This window comes from Mirounga angustirostris, unplaced genomic scaffold, assembly GCF_029215605.1.
Source record: "Mirounga angustirostris isolate CCGP_5_RB_7025 unplaced genomic scaffold, mMirAng1.0.hap1 SCAF_2, whole genome shotgun sequence".
In the NCBI taxonomy this organism is placed as follows: Eukaryota; Metazoa; Chordata; class Mammalia; order Carnivora; family Phocidae; genus Mirounga; species Mirounga angustirostris.
In genome coordinates, this window is record NW_026991710.1 from 153,570,338 (window position 1) to 153,582,893 (window position 12,556).

General features: G+C 45.9%; 1 protein-coding gene and 1 long non-coding RNA gene across 5 annotated transcripts in view; one reads left to right on the forward strand and one right to left on the reverse strand.

Moving 5' to 3' along the window:
- SCARA5 (scavenger receptor class A member 5) overlaps nucleotides 1-12,556 on the forward strand; it is a 118,137-nt gene that overhangs the window by 51,802 nt on the left and 53,779 nt on the right. The window lies entirely within an intron of this gene.
- Nucleotides 3,636-4,422, reverse strand: LOC129045964 (uncharacterized). Its single transcript, XR_008506497.2, has 2 exons — nucleotides 4,143-4,422; nucleotides 3,636-4,055 (listed from the first exon to the last, which is right to left on the reverse strand). It is a non-coding gene; the product is annotated as an uncharacterized LOC129045964 (long non-coding RNA).

The window sequence follows — 12,556 nt, forward strand, 5'->3', positions numbered from 1 at the left end:
CACTTCGCTACATTTCCCCCTCTCTCCCTCTCTCCAAGTCCCCCCCATATTGTTATTACTATTTTTATTGTTGTGGAACCGTTTGAAGTAAATTGCAAGCTTCACCCCTGAATAATTTAGTATTTACTTCCAAGAGCAAGGGAATTCTCTTATATCACCCCTTATAGTTGTTAAATTCAGAAATTCAGCTTTGGTACAATTACAAACATATAGTCCACAATTAACTTTCTTCAATTGCTCCAGTGATGTCCTCCATAGCTTTTTTTTTTTTTTTTTTTTTTTACCCTGATGCAGGATCTGATCCAGTATCAGGCATTTAGTTGTATCACGTCTCTTTGGTCTTCTTTTATCTAGAATGGCTCCTAGCCTTTCATTGTTTCTCATGACGTTGATATTTTTGAAGAACATAGGTCACCTGCTAGCTATAATATTCCTCACTTTGAGTGCATCTGATTATTTCCCCGTGATTAGATAGAGGGTAAACATTCTTGGTGGAAATACTTCATAAATCCTGCTCAGCGCATCACATAAGGGGGCATATTGCATCATTTTTTTCCCTTTATTGGTAACGTTAAACATAATCACTTGGTTAAGGTCTTTATCTACTGTAAAGGTATCTTTATTCCATTTCTAATTAAGAAGTGATCTTTGGGAGACACTTTGATATTGTGCAGATACCAACCATCTTTTTTTCACTCAATGATTTTAGCATCCATTCATAATGCTTTCCTGACTCTGTTATTACAAAGCTGGTCATAAGGTGAGGTTTTTTTCTGACTATCCTCAGTGTTTTTTCTAACCATCCTCTGGGCACTACAGTTATAGATGGATGTAGACTGTGGAGTGCTGGAATTGGCTCTAACTGTATGCATCTTTTCCCAACTCCATATTTAGTGAGGTCACGCCGGGAGCTTGAAATCGGCCATAGTGGGAATATTTACACCTCAGAAATTGGCAAGCGCTACAAAGTGGGATTTTTGTTGTTCTCCTGGAGGACTAGCTGTTAAGCCTTTACCACGGGATGCAGACAAGCTGAAACACATTCAAAAAATACCTTTGTTAGTGGAGAGACTAGAAACCTTAAGGAAAGGAGATCTGTCTTCAAATATTTAAATGACTGTCTTGTGGCGGATCCTCCCTAGTTGGTAGTTAACTCCTTAACATATCCCGCCCTCCCTCCCACTGGGGACTCCAGCTGTGCAGGAGTCCTTGAAGGAATCACAGGCATCTCCCCCAACATGCTTTCTGTGGGGAGCTAGTGGGGCGGGGGTGGGGGGTGGGGTTGGTATAGAAATGCAGAGGCTGTAGGTCACCTTGAGAAGGGATAAGGATGCTTCACTCTCTGATCTCAGAGGAAACAGTGTGGATGCAGAGAGATGTGAAATGCAGAGGACGTAGAGTTCATGCTAAGTGGCCCTTGCATTGGTAAAGCAGGTAGAGCTTTACTTCATAGAGTGAGGAATAAAGCAGGCTTGGGCGCTAAGGGGCTTGGAGAAGGTTTTGAATGACAGCTACGGGATTTTTTTCCCAGCCCACCAACCCACTGAAAGCAGTTCAACGCCAGGGATATTCCAACAGCATGAGCATGGGCCAAGTCCACACACTTCTTCAGCAGTACTGTGCGGTCCAAGTAGTAAAAGCAGTTGCCTTGGGTTTATCATTGATGCATAGAGAGGTAGGTAAACTTCCTCAGAGGCCTGGGGCATAGCTCTGAATCCAGGCACAACAGTGATTCAAATATGGCCCGAGGGGAGCAAATGGAGGAGGGCAAGTTACCAGGATCAGTCTGCCCACTGAAGACAGTGAGAGAGCCAACAAGCTTAGGGGTAGTTTGAAAAGAGGGGAGTCAATGTTCTGGGATCTCTTTTCAAAGTACCAAAAGATTACAGGTCCCGGGGTGAACAGTACTGGGGGACCCTGCGGGCGAAGAAGGTGAAGAACTGTGTGTTCAGGTCACCAGAAAGGAACAAACACAAAAAAGATCAAGCGCATAACAGTGCTTTGTGAAATGTAAACCCCTGTTTGATGTTCCATAATGAGTATGAACACCCACAAATCTGATAATCAGTGAGGAAAAGGAGGGTAGCTAGAGCAGAGGGTGTACGTGAATACCAATCAGGGCTTTGCAATAGATGTGGGGTTTTCTTCCCACACATTTTTCTCAAATGAGATAATAGCTGCATAAAACACATAACTCAGTGCCTGGTCCATAGTAAGTGCTCAATTAAAGTTTATTCTTTTCTTTGGTCCTCACAGCAACCCCCTGTGGTTGATGTTGTTAATTCTATTTTTAGATGGAAAGGAAGAGACTCAGAATGATGAACCTGAGTTAAGTAATGGGCAGGACTTTGGATCGTAGGTTCAATATTCCTTCTTTTCTAATGCGTCTCAGGGCCCATCTAATTCTTAGAATCTATGAAATTCTAAAATCCGCTTCTTTTATATAATCTTTTGTACTTCACACAAAGCTGTCGGTTTTTGAAACTGACATTTGTAAATATGACACGTAGGTAGTGTTTTTTTATTACAGTATGTTTAAAATTGTCATTAAGATTTTTCTCTATTGTAGAAAGGCTCTGAATTCACATGATATCACATTGTGACTGATGATTGCCGCTGGCACGATTTCATATGCCTCTTTTGCAATTACTACAGATATCCAAGCTAAGAATTCAAGATGCTCTGGGGACTAATTAATACTTCATAGTAACTCTTACTCTTAGTGTCAAGGTTTTTAATTGGAAAAGCTCTGTTTAAGGTGGACATGCTTTTTGCATTATTGTCAGTGACGATTTGCAGGGCCGATTAGATGAGTAGGTGGGTGGGTAGGAGAGCAGTGTGGTCTAATAGAAAGAGATGTGACCTGGGTTTTCAAGAAATATGAGTCCTAGCCCTGGTTCTGCCACCAGCCATCTAGATGACCCGGAACATTTCATATCACCTTTCTCCGCCTTAATATCCTCATGTGAAAATGAGAAGTAAATGATTATTCAGGTCATTTTCAGCTCAAAGCATCTTAATGTACCATGAGTCTGATTTTGGAAGAAGGGCAACGTGAGAGATTTGACATGGGGGCTGCCAACCTCATGTTTGGAGAAGAGGAAACCCAGTAAGTGCCTAGATTCCTGGCAAGTGTGGCCCAGATTCCTTACATGCCTATTAGTGAGAATCATTTCCAACCTCCTTAAAATACTTTACAACAGGCTCAACAAGTGAAGAAAGATGGATTTGAGAAAATCGTCCAACCAAGAGCCGGGTGGAAACCCTGGGGGACTGATACTGAGCTGTTTGAAAACAAGCACTTGTGGAACAAATTGTCCAGAAAGATAGAAACAGAGAAACATGCTTGCTGCCCTCACTGATGTCAGATTAGGGCCTCATGTGACTGTGCTGGGGGCAGGCTGGGGAGCTGGAGTGCAACTCCGGAACTCCTGGAGTAGGCTCTTGCTAGAGCGGGGGGTTGGGGGGGTTGGGGGGGTTTGTGGCGGTGGGCCGTGCACTGGGGTAGGGCAGAGAGTTGGATAGCTGGGGTTGAAAGCCGGATCTGCCACCTACCAGCAGTGTTGTCTCGAATGAGCCACTCAATCTCTCCAAGCTTCCCCTGTAAACCTGGACACCTGAACATGTTTTGTGTATTTTTCTTTTTTTTTTTTTTTAAGACTTTATTTATTTATTTGACAGAGAGAGAGACAGCGAGAGCAGGAACATAAGCAGGGGGAGTGGGAGAAGGAGAAGCAGGCCTCCCGCCGAACAGGGAGTCCGATGTGGGACTCGATTCCAGGACCCTGGGATCATGACCTGAGCTGAAGGCAGACGCTTAACGACTGAGCCACCCAGGCGCCCTGTTTTGTGTATTTTTCTGAAATGGTCATTCAGGTGATGCCAGAAGAGGAGACAGGGGAGAAGCTCAGGAAAGCAGAGTTTAGTGTGCACCCAGGTCCTGGGGACGGGAGGCACAGCACCCACACAAGGCCACGTGGGAAAGCACCTGGGTGGTCAGGAGGCCGAAGTCGGGAGTGATGGGAACCAGGAGAGCAAGGTCTTTATTGTGGTTTCTGTGAAAAAAGCAAGGCAGGGCAGGGTAGGTAATTTAGGATCTAGCCAATTCTTAGAGATTGCAAAGGGCCCAGCTGGGAGCATACCTTTGATATCCAATCTGGAGTCACACCTCCTCTATCTGGCCCCCAGAAGCAATATTCCTCTGCCTTCATCATCCCAGGGCCCGGTACAAGGCAAGTAGAGACCACCTCTGCAGCCTAAAGTCCACCTCTGTCTTGACCTGGGGCAAGAGGGTTCTTCTGTCTAGGACTCCGTCTTTTAACTGTGAAGTAGGGAGAGGCATCCAGATGCTCGCCAAGGTAACTTTCAGGCCTGATGTTGCCCCTTGCTTGTCTGATTCCTGCTGAGGGCTTCAATGCACATTTGTGAGTCGGAAGGGCAGGGATAAGAGGTCCCCCTGGGGGAGGAGGCAAAGGGAGCTTGGAGGTTGGAACGTTGTCATCAGATTGAGAAAGAGATTGGCCACACCTCATAAGCACAGACCTCAGCTCTGACACAGTGGCCAGCCCTGGGTAGTCTTTGTAGAGCCACACACGTAATCTTTCCAATGTCTAACCATGGACCCAGCCTTCAGTGAGACAGGGAGAAGGGGCATGCTATTTAAGGTAATGGAACACAAAAAAATGCCTGTTCCACCACATACATACAATTTTTTAAAAAGATTTATTTATTTATTTATTTATTTATTTATTTATTTATTTATTTATTTATTTATTTAATGAGAGCACAAGAGCCAGGGGGAAGGGCAGAGGGAGAGTGAGCATTTCAATCAGACTCTGTGTTAAGTGTGGAGCCCAATGCAGGGCTCGATCTCATGACCCTGAGATCATGACCTGAGCCAAAATCGAGAGATGGATGCTCAATTGACTGAGCCACCCAGGTGCCCACATACATGTAATTTTCACACTGATGTGCATATCAGGCCTGTAGATCAAAAACCCTAAGTTTTCCCATGACATTTATCTCTGAGGACTGCTATAAAGAGCTGGGTGTGCATCAGATATTCCATACGTGATAGTGTCCAGCACAATGCCTGATGATCAGTAAGTGCTGAATCAGTGGAAGTTTCCCCTCTTATTAGTTATTCTGGGATTGACTATTACATAAGCAGAAGATATTTCTGCAGTAAGTGCTGAAATTATCTCAAGTCTGTTCTTAATAAAGTTCAAGCCATTTGTTTCTAAAAATATGTAAATGGCCAATTTGCTGGCTCAGGGATGGGATGAGATTCTAGAAAGGAGCTTTGGCTTTGTGATGGGTAGGCACCACGTGTGTATAGAAGGGTCATACATGAAGTGAAATCCAGCATGCTAGGGGTTTTTTTCCCTTTATTTTTCAAATAGGATAAAAACTGCCAAGGATAAGAGCAACTCTGGGCTCTAGAAGAGTGGTATTTACACCCCTCATTCTTGTACTGTGTCATTACAGACTGGGGGGCTTGATTATATTATTTATCAATGGGGACTTTAGCTTAAATGCTGAAATGATACACTGGGAAAAATCAGTGTGTCACAGGCAAGTAGTCACTTTTCTCTAAACAGGACTCCATTTTCCATGTGTGCTTAGGAGAACAGACTTTGGGTTTATCAGGAGAAGTTTTTATTTTTTCTGGAACCATATTCATTGACGAAGTCTTTGAAGGCCACTTCCTATGGACCAACAAGCCCCAGTAAATTGTGGAGAATATTCTCCACAAGAGGATTTTTAAGTTTCTAAGCAGAATTGTCAGACCCCAGGTGTGCGTTCCCCAGAGGCAGCAGGGATTTGAAGAAGCGCTTGGTCGTCAGAGCCCCCGGCAGCCTGGCCCCATGAGACTCACACGGGCCACAGTTTAGGTCCTTCTGAGTCTGCGGGGCTAGTTCCACCTAAGGGAAGGACAAAGGCTTGGAAATCAGCGCCCACCTCTACTGTCTACCCAGTTCATCTCCAGTAAAGGGCCTCACTCACCACTTGTTATAGGTTAAATTATGTTTCCCTGAGAATTCCTCCCTGGGAGGCCCTAACCCCCAGGACCTCAGAATGTAACTCTATTTGGAGATATGGTCTTTAAATAAAGTCACTAGGATGGGCCCTAATCCAATATGACTGGTGTCCTTATAAGAAGAGGAGATTAGGACACAGACACACACAGAGGGAAGACCACGTAAGGACCCAGGGTGAACCTGGCCATCTCCAAGCCAAAGAGAGGCCTCAGGAGAAATCAACCCCAGGGACACCTTGATCCCAGACCTCACCCTCCAGCACTGTGAGAAAATAAGTGTCTATTGTTTAAGCTACCCAGCCTGTGGTATTTTGTGATGGCGCCCGAGCCAACTAAGACATGACTTACTTGTGTTTTCAAAAACATATCTTCCCCACCAAAAATAAACAAAAACCAGAGAGAGAAAAAAGGAAACAACAACCAAATCATCCACGGGGAGAATGTTTAGTAGACCTGCCTGTTCCTGGATGACCTATTGAAGCTTGCAGGGGGAGTTCAGGTGCAGCTTAGGATAACCACAAGCAGTAATCTTATTCACATCACTTGGTTATAACATCATCCCACTTTTTTTTCCACGGTGCCTGTTTGTTTCCCCCCTACCATGATGGGAAGCCAAGAGGAGAGTCTGGTGGAGAGAGAGACTCTGGAGTTGGTATCGGAACACCTGGGCTCCCAATCCTGGGTTCGTCCCTCCCTGGCTCTGAGACCTTGAAAGATTGACTTAATTTCTGTAAGCTTTAGCTACCCCATCTTTAATATAGGGATAACAGTGCCTATTTCACAGGTCGTTTTGAGGATTAAGTGGCATGGGGTATACGGAGTGTCTGAGGTATAAGTAGGAATCTGACAAATACAAATTGACTAATGTGGAATCCAGACTCTTTCAGAGTCTCACTGCAAAGGCAAAATACCACATTTGTCTCTGTTATGTAATCCTCTGTTATATGTAATCAGCTGAGATTTCACATCTATTATGGTCATTTTGAATTTTGATTTTGTCATCTGCAACATTACTCTTGCCAGCTTTGGTCATCTGCTGTTGGTCATCAGCTGCGTATTGACTCAACAGGGCTGAGGGTTGCATGTCACCAGATGCCAAGTCATTCAGTGCTATTGAAGCCTTCCTCTTGGCCAACCTCCAATTCCAAGAGACCACCAAGTTCTGACAACATTATTTCTTCATCGTGCCTTGTGTGTGCCCCTCCTCTCCATCCTGACAGGCATGTGTCTTGCTTCTAGACCTTCTTCCATCACCAGGACCATGGCCTCCCTACCCCACTTTCCTCCTTGAGTTCCTGACCTTCCCAATTCATTCTCTACATTGCTGATGGGGACATCTGACAAAAATATAAACAGAAGCCGGCCCCCCTGACTACTGAAGAATGTCCACTGATTACACTAATCGTATCCACCTTCTTCAGATAATCTTCATGTTGGGTTTTAACGTCTTCTGTTCCCAATGAACATTTTGAAACACATTAGAACAGAAGAGTTTTAAACAGGTTTCTTTTGGAGTGTAGTTTTCTCCTAAGTAAATGATAAGTTTTTTGATAACAAAGTTTCTATTCTAGACTTCTCTGTATTTATTATCACCCAGACCCGTAGAGTGAGTTAGTACCTTGCACACGTATATTGGATGACCTAATGCATGAATGAAAAATGAATATCCTAATTTAGAACTTATCTGTGGCCTCTTGGGACAACAGGGAACCAAGATGCAAAAAGCAAAAAAAGAAGATGGGAAGAGAGTCAGCCCCTTAGTGCTGAGGGAGAAAGGGATGCCTCTTGTCTTAGTCTGGGATATGGACATCAGAGCCTGAGACACGTGCTTGGAAGTTGATTGTGAGAAGTGATCCTGGCAAACAGGAGTGGGGGATGGGAAAGATCAGAAAGAAGGTTAAAGCAAACACAAGGGTGCATCCTTGAGTTGGTCTCCACCGTGGCCAGTGGGGGTCTGTCCTGCCTGGACTTCTAATGAGTAGTAAGAGCTGCATAATTGCCTGTCTCTATGAAGAGGATTTATCCACCAGCCCCTGACCCCACAGGGCAGGTTTCCTCTGAGGATCATGGCCATGCATGGATGACGTCCAGGTAGTTTTCACAGTTCTGGGAAGTCACAGAAGCCCTGGGGGAGAAAGCAAGGGATAGGAACATAGATGAAGGCGGTGCTGCCAGGTCTCACCCTCCTGGAAGTGGGTCCTTGTGGTTCTGGGTGGATCAAATGTAGGCTGAGAGTGTGAGGCAGGGCCCAAGGGCTGCTCCATCCATCTCTGCTCGTCAAACCCGTCTATGTCTGAGAAGAGATGCAGGCAGATGCTCTCCATTTCAAATCATTCACTTAATCATTGACAACTTATTCACTGACCACCTACCAGGTTCAAAGTTCTGTTAGGCATTGCGTTGGTCTAAATAGCAAGTCCCTAATTCCACTTGTGAATTCACAGAGTTAGTATCTTTCCTATGAGATGTATGCATGCCATCAAAACTCTGAGTTTCCTGACCTCTCTGGTCATGAGTTCAGATGCTCTAGTCTTGAAATGGGAATCCTGGTGACAGTCTCCTCAATAGGAGTCTTTTGATTTATAATTCATCTTGGACCTCGTTTCCACAGTAATGAGTGGTGGATTATCAGAGACTCCATCTGCTTGGACCACCAAAGGGAACCCTTGTGCCAAGAGCACAGAGTATCCAGCCACACCTCTGCAGAAAGTAATAAACATGTTGGTAGGGTTTTTCTTCCTTTGAGATTTTGCCAGGCCGTCCTAATATGAGCATCTGTGGCCATCAGCTGGCCACTAGCCAGCATGCTCCATGCATCCTCCAGTTTGCAGTTTGGGTCACCAAAGTGCCAGAGACAGGATCTATTTGCAAAGGCTGCACGTCTGGGTTTCAGCCAATTCCAGTGGGCAGGTGGTCCTCGTCATTTGCCTCTTTGTCGGACCTTGCATATGAGACTCAGAACTGGCTACCTTTGCTTGCTCGGTTAGAGACACCTGCCTGTCCATGAGCTGATAAAGGCCAGTGCAGGTAGGCATTCAGGATCCCAGATCTCAGCAGGCAAAACTTGTCACCCTGGGAGCCATTGGTTGAGGAGTCTCCAACCTGACAGGGCATCAGAAAACACAGGCCACCTGTGCAAAGACAGAGAGTGTGTCTGGCTTCTTTCTCAAGGGGCCCCATGTTGCTCTGAGCTGCAGCTGGAAGCTCCTGGCTCCCTCCTGGGTATTGCAGGGGCTGGGGGGGCCACCAGCAAAGAAGAATTTCATGTCCAACCTGTAAATGTTTATCCCAGGCATCCTGATGAGCTGGAAACAAGGATGTATGGTACTTAAAGATAGATAGATAGATGATAGATAGATAGATAGATAGATAGATAGATAGATAGATAGATAGATAGATAGATCTCACCAAAAATTTACTGATCTGCTGCCCTCCTCTTTGGGTCCTTATGAATGTGCCCCAATACTTCCCTTCCCCATCTGCTTTGCTTCCCATGCCTCAGTCCTTCCCCATGCCCACATGCGGCCGAGAGCAGGTGGTGTTGAGCAACCCACTCCCCATCTGGTGAATGGCTGGGTCTAGAATCCAGATGTGTCCTTGCAAGAGCCCCAGGACTCTTGGGGGTCTCCCTGACTCTGTACCACCAGCTCTCCTGGGATCCTGAGCTCCTCACACTCTCTCAGCCTCAGCGGGCTCCATTCCTTTGTGCCTCTAGCTCCGGGATTGGCTCCTGCTTTGGTGTTTGCATCGTGCCTACCCTTCCCAGCTCTGCCCCTCGAAGCTAGGCCCTACAGTCCTGCTTGCTGACTCGTCTCATGGCTGAGATGCCCTCATCCTGCAGGTGGTCCTTTTGGATGACATCCATGTGGCCAGCTTAATACCCACCCTGCCTGGTGGCCCTGCTGCTGCCCTCAGACCACCCACTGAAGGCCCTGTCTTACTCTGCTCAGGCTGCTACAGCTTAAACAACAGATAGTTATGTCTCACAGTTCTGGAGGCTGGAAGTCTGAGATCAAGATGCCAGTGGTGGTTGGGTTCTGGTGAGAGCTCTCTTCCTGGTTTGCAGACAGCCATCTTCTTGCTGGGTCCTCATGGGATCTCTTTCTTTCCTTATAAGGACACTAAGCCCAGCATGAGGTCCCCACTTCATGGACCTCATCTAAACCTAGTCATCTCCCAAAGCCCCCGCCTCCAAATGCCATCACACTGAGGATTAGGGCTTCCACATGAATTCTGGGGGGAGGGGGACACAAACATTCTGTCTATAGCAGCCCATGTTCTCCTCTCTTGGTGAAGCTCCTATTGACCATTCCTCAGTCACCTCCAAACAGCCTGATTTGTGTGTCCCTCCATGTCAATGACACCTCACTCTTGTCTCAGATCTGTTCCTTGACACCAAGGGAACTGCCAAGCCTTGGACACCTGTATTCGTTTCCTGTGGCCACCTGACAAAGTACCACACTTTCCCACAGTTCAGGAGGCTACAAGTGTGAGAACAAAGCCCCAGCAAGGTTGGGTTCTTCTGCAGGTTCTGAGGGAGAATCCACTTCCTGCATCTCTCCAAGCTTCCAGTGGCTGTCGGCAGTCCTTGGTGTTCTTACTCTTGTGCCTGCATCACTCCAATCTAGGCCTCCATCTTCCCATGGCCACCTTCTCCGTGTTGTGTTTCTGTGTGTCCTCTTCCTTTATAAGGACACCAGTCCCTGGATTTAGAGCCCACCCTAATCCAGTAAGACCTCACCTTCACTCATTACATCTTCAGATAAGTTCCAAAAAAGGTCACATTTTGAGGCTCCAGGTAAACATAAATTTGAAAGGACACTATTCAACCCACTATAGTACTGTAATTTTAAGTTATACTAAAAAAAAAGAGTTATTTTGTTTTAAATCCTGCCTGTGTCTTGCCCACTCAATTCCTTGAACAAGTGCCCAGGGTATATAAATAGATAAGGTGCCTGCCGTCCTGGGGCTCTCAGGATAATGGGACAGGCTAATGGGTATGATTAACTCTGGCATTGCATTTTATGGTTATTAGTATAATAGAGATAAAAGCGACAATTCTATCCAATTGGGAGTAGAGAAGGCTCTGGGAGGGCTTCTCAAAGTGTGAACTGAATGATGATTAAGACAAATAGTTATGGAAAGACAAGGCATTCTAAGAAGAGGGACCAGTTTGTCCATAATTCTTGAGGTGATCCTTTCGGGATCTCTTATAGGATTTTATGGTTTTCCCACAGAAGTAAAAAGCTCACCTGGTGTCTGGGTTGGGGCTGCCAGGAAGTTCCCCCATCTATCTGTAAGTGATTGGCCCCTGGCAGTGGCCCATTGAATGAGAGCCATGCAGAGCCCCTTGGAAGGCCGAGCATTGTTTCCCGGCCCATCTCTCTCTTTGCCAGCCACAAATGTGAGGACATTTATTTGACCAACCTACATGGCTGTCTCCAGTGTTGGTATAAACCTTCATGGAGTGCTTTAAACGCAGCACTTAGATATGGAGAGGACTGGAAGACCACATGCCTCTCTTGCACAGAGAGAGCTCATTGTCTGAGGTGACATTACAGAATATCTGTTAATGCTCATCAGTAGCACCAGAACTTCTCCTCTCCCCTCAGGGCACCAACCCCACCCCAAGACTTGTCCTCTCATCATGGTTGACCTCATTGATTTGCACAACATCAACATTTATGTATGGCTGGTGATTCCAAAAGCTGCATTTCCTGCTTCTAACTCTCTCCTGGTTGGGATCCAGTATCAATAGCCTTTTGGACATCTCTGCCTGGAGGTACCTTAGAAACTTCAAACAGTATGAACCAAACCTGCTCCCCTCAATAGTCACCTGTTCTGGTCACTTCTCACTGCACAACTGTTTGGAAGAGTAGATTACATATGCTAGTCCTAAATATTATTCTCTGTACTCCCAAGAGGGCAGCAGAAACCTATTCTCTCTGCCTGTACAGCTCTTGGTAACTGGTTGTTAAAGGACACCATTATGGACTGAATTACCCCCTGCCCCAGATTCATATATGAAAGCCCTAACCCCCAATGTGACTGCATTTGGAGATAGGGCCTTTAAGGAGGTCATTAAGGTTAAATGAGGTCAGAAGGGTGAGGCCCTAATCCAATAGGACCAATGTCGCTATAGGAAGAAGAAGAGACAGCAGGGATGCATGCGCATGCAGAGAAAAGACCACATGAGGATCTAACTAGAAGACACACGTCTGTAAGCCAAGGAGAGAGGTCTCAGGAGAACCCAACCCTTCTGGCACCTTGATCTTAGACTTCCAGCCTCCAGAACTGGAACATAAATGTCTGTGGTTTAAACCACCCAGGCTCCAGTCTTCTGTTATGGTAGCCCAAGCCAACTAAGACAGACCTGCCTGGGATTTGCCTGTTCAGGGTTTCTCTATGGGCCCCAGAGGATGAACGGTTGTTAGTTTTCTCCGGGACCAGCTACATAATTCACAGGGCCCAGTGCACAATGAAAATGCAGGGTTCTCTGTTTCAGAAGCAGGAAAA